This window comes from Lepus europaeus, chromosome X, assembly GCF_033115175.1.
Source record: "Lepus europaeus isolate LE1 chromosome X, mLepTim1.pri, whole genome shotgun sequence".
Classification (NCBI taxonomy): domain Eukaryota; kingdom Metazoa; phylum Chordata; class Mammalia; order Lagomorpha; family Leporidae; genus Lepus; species Lepus europaeus.
The window spans coordinates 57,244,378-57,248,516 of record NC_084850.1 but is presented as its reverse complement, the minus strand read 5'-3'; the positions used below and the strand labels follow the sequence as shown (position 1 = coordinate 57,248,516).

The following is a 4,139-nucleotide window of genomic DNA, read 5'->3' as shown; positions in this document are numbered from 1 at the left end:
TACTTAGGACAAGACATGCATGTAAACTGTAGGTTGGCCCACGGCACCCTAGTATATCTGCTCCCAAACTGGGTTTACCTGCCTAATCCTGCTGGGTTGGGCCCTGCTCATAGAGTCTCTTGAATTCACAGGAAATGCCAATTTTCCATGGTCCTCATTTTATACAAACAAGTGGCAAACAAACAAAGCAAAAGTAATTCTAGGAATAAAAAAGGATGTTCATTTAATTGTGACTAGAACCACAAAGTGGCTCAGGCTTTTTTAAAAAAATAGAAACAAAAAATGGATAGTAACAAAAGGCATAAATATAACCATTTTGCTTAGTGAAATAAGCCAGTCCCAAAAAGCCAAATATCATGTTTTCTCTGATATGTGGCAGTTAATATAGAACACAAAAGAGTATAGGAATAAAACAGACATCTTGGAATATGATTATCATTTTTAGCCCTTGTTTCTACTCCTGTGGAACTGCAGTCTTCCTACTTTTTACTTGTTGAATGTTATGGTTAGTAAAACTTCTCAAAGGGTTAAAAAATTAATTACCATATGGCCCATAATTTTCACTCCTATAGCCAAATGAATTGAAAGTAGGGACCCAAACAAATACTTGTACATGTTCATAGCAGCATTATTCACAATAGACAAAATGTAGAAACCACACAAGTGTCAAAGCAATAAATAAAATATGATAAATATATACCATGGAATAATAGTCATAAAAAGGAATGAAATTTTTATAGCTTCCACACCATGGACAGATCTTGAAAACATCCTGCTTAGTTAAATAAGTCAGATATGGGAGGACAAATACATGATTCCACTTATATGAAGTACCTAGAATAGGCAAATTCCAGGCCGGCGCCGTGGCTTAACAGGCTAATCCTCCGCCTTGCGGTGCCGGCACACCGGGTTCTAGTCCCGGTTGGGGCGCCGGATTCTATCCCGGTTGCCCCTCTTCCAGGCCAGCTGTCTGCTATGGCCCGGGAAGGCAGTGGAGGATGGCCCAAGCCCTTGGGCCCTGCACCTGCATGGGAGACCAGGAGAAGCACCTGGCTCCTGCCTTCAGATCAGCGAGATGCGCCGGCCGCAGCGGCCATTGGAGAGTGAACCAACGGCAAAGGAAGACCTTTCTCTCTGTCTCTCTCTCTCTCTCACTATCCACTCTGCCTGTCAAAAAGAAAAAAAAAAAAGAATAGGCAAATTCCTATTTAAAAAAAAAAGTAGAATAGAAGTTATCAGGGGTTTGGAGGAGAGGGTGCTATTTTTCTTATCAGGTAGAGAGTTTTTGTTCAGAATAACTTTTTAAAAAAATATTTATTTGCTTATGTGAAAGGCAGAGCTACAGAGAAGCACAGGCAGAGAGAGAGAGAGAGAGAGAGCTCTTTCATCCACTGGTTCATTCCCCAGATAGCCACAATGGCTAGAGCTGAGCCGATTGGATCCAAAGCCAAGAGCCAGGAGCCTCTTCTCGGTCTCCCACACAGATGCAGGGGTCCAAGGACTTGGACCGTCTTATATTGCTTTCCCAGGCCACAGCAGAGAGCTGAATCCAACGTGGAGCAGCCAGAACTCAAAGTGGCATCCATATGGGATACAAGCACTGCAGGTGGCAGCTTTACCTGCTATGCCACAGCGCCAGCCCCCAGAATGACTTTTTATTGCAGGCATAAACAGTGCTATGGTCTGAATGCTAGTTTCCTGCCAAAATTCAAACATTAAATCCTAACCACACCCCTGGTGTGATTCTGTCCTACACAGCTGTTATTTGCAGCAGTGACAGTCTATTTCCACCCACCTTCTCTCCCATCTAAGTACGTGCCATCGAAGATTCGACAGACATGGACATGAGCCCCCTGACGACCAATAACTATCTTTTCTGTCATGAACTAAATGCTGGTAAAGATTATCACATTAAAGTAGACGATGATGAAAAATGAGTACCAGTTATCCTTAATAATAGTCAGTTTAGGTGCTGGTGCAAAGGATGAACTGCACATTGTAAAGGCAGAGGCAATGAATTATGAAGGCAGTCCAAGTAAAGAAACACTAGCAACTCTGAAAAAGTCTGTACAGCCAGCGGTTTCCCTTGGGGGCTTTGGAATAACACCACCTGTAGTCTTAAGGCTGAAATGTGGTCCTGGCCCTGTGCACATTAGTGGACAGCCCTTAGCAGCTGTGAAGGAAGATGCAGAGTCAGGAGATCAACAGGATGAGGAGGACATGAAACTATTAAGAATCTCTGGAGCATGGAAAGCCAAGACACTGTGGCAAAAAAAATGTCCTACACTAAGGGGTGAGACCCCAGTGGAAAGAAGGGGCCATCAAAGAAGGAGGTACCTTTCTCTGAAGGGAGGAGAGAACTTCCACTGTGCTTATGGCCCTGTCTAAATACTGACAGAGACTGTGGATTCAAAAGGCTTCCATAGCCTTAGCAGCTCATGTCAAGAGCCTCGGGTGAACACTGACATCAGACATAAGAGTGTTAATTGCTAAATTAACAACAGGAGTCATTGTGCACTTACTTCCTATGAAGGACCTTTGTCTTCAATGAGCTGTATTATGAGAATTAACTGTAAAACTTGTTCTCAGTTTGTGTGTGTGTGTGTGCAAATTGTTGAAATCTTTAAAAAAAAATAAAAGAATATCTGGAAAGCGATCTGGCCCTGGAGTTGGCAGCAAGGTACCACAGAAAAAAGTAAAGCTTGCTGCTGATGAAGATTAATATGAAAAAGAAGAGGGAGAAGACAATGATGGTGATGAGGAGGAAACTGAAGAAAAAGTTCCGGTGAACAAATCTATATAAGATACCCTTGATACCCTTGTCAAAAATGCACAAAAATTAAATCAGAATCAACACCAAGAACAAAAGGTCAAGAATCCTTCAAAAAGCAGAAGAAAAAAAAACTTAAACACCAAAAGGACCTAGTTCTGTAGAAAGACAGTAAAGCAAAACTGCAAGTTAAGTATAGAAAAAAGTAGTTCTCTTCCCAAAATGGAAACCAAATTCATCAACTTTGTGAAGAATTGCTTCTGGATGACTGACCAGGAGGCTATCCAAGATCTTTGGCAGCGGAAGAAATCGCTTTAAGAAAATAGTTTAAACAGATTATTAAAATTTTCCATCTTACTTCATTTCTATAACAGTTGATATCTGGCTGTCCTTTTTATAATACAGAGTGAGAACTGTCCCTACTGTGTTTGAAAAATGCTGTCCAGGTCCATTGCCAAGAATGTGTTGTTCAAAATGCCAGTTTAGTTTTTAAAGATAGAACTCCTACCCTTTGCTTGGTTTTAAGTATGTTCGGAATGTTATGACAGGACTTGGTAGTAGTGGTGGTCAGACATGGAAATGGTGCAGAAACAAAAATATACACGTGAAATAAACTCAAGATTTTAATAAATTAAAAAACAAAAGAAATGTAATGTCCAGGGCCGGCGCCATGGCGCACTAGGTTAATCCTCCACCTGCGGCATTGGTATCCCATATGGGCGCCAGTTCTAGTCCCGATTGCTCCTCTTCCAGTCCAGCTCTCTGCTATAGCCTGGGAAAGCAGTAGAAGATGACCCGGTGCTTCGCCCCTTACACCCGCATGGGAGACCAGGAAGAAGCACCTGGCTCCTGGCTTCAGATCGGCACAGCTCCAGCCGTTGCAGCCATTTGGAGAGTGAACCAATGGAAGGAAGACCTTTCTCTCTCTCTCTCTCTGCCTGTAACTCTGTCAAATAAATAAATAAATAAAATCTTTTTTAAAAAAAAAAGAAATAAATGTAACCTCCAAGGTATGGTATTAATACGTGAGGTATTGGTGGTTGATAATGTTATAAGGGCTCTGCTCTCATGTATGGGATTAGTGCCTTTAAAGATTTATTTATTTATTTGGAAGTCAGAGTTACACAGAGAGAGGAGAGGAAGAGAGAGAGAGAGAAAGAGAGAGAGAGAGAGAGAGAGAGAGAGATAGGTCTTCCATCTGACGGTTCACTCCCCAATTGGCCACAATGGCCAGAGCTGCGCCACTCCAAAGCCAGGAGCCAGGAGCTTCTTCTGGGTCTCCCATGCAGGTGCAGGGGCCCAAGGACTTTGGCCATCTTCTACTGCTTTCCCAGGCCATAGCAGAGAGCTGGATCAGAAGTGGAGCAGT

The 4,139-nt window shown here is 42.5% G+C and overlaps 1 pseudogene; it reads left to right on the top strand.

Moving 5' to 3' along the window:
- Positions 1–1,826: 1,826 nt before the first annotated feature.
- Positions 1,827–3,088, top strand: LOC133753273 (nucleophosmin-like; annotated as a pseudogene).
- Positions 3,089–4,139: the final 1,051 nt, after the last annotated feature.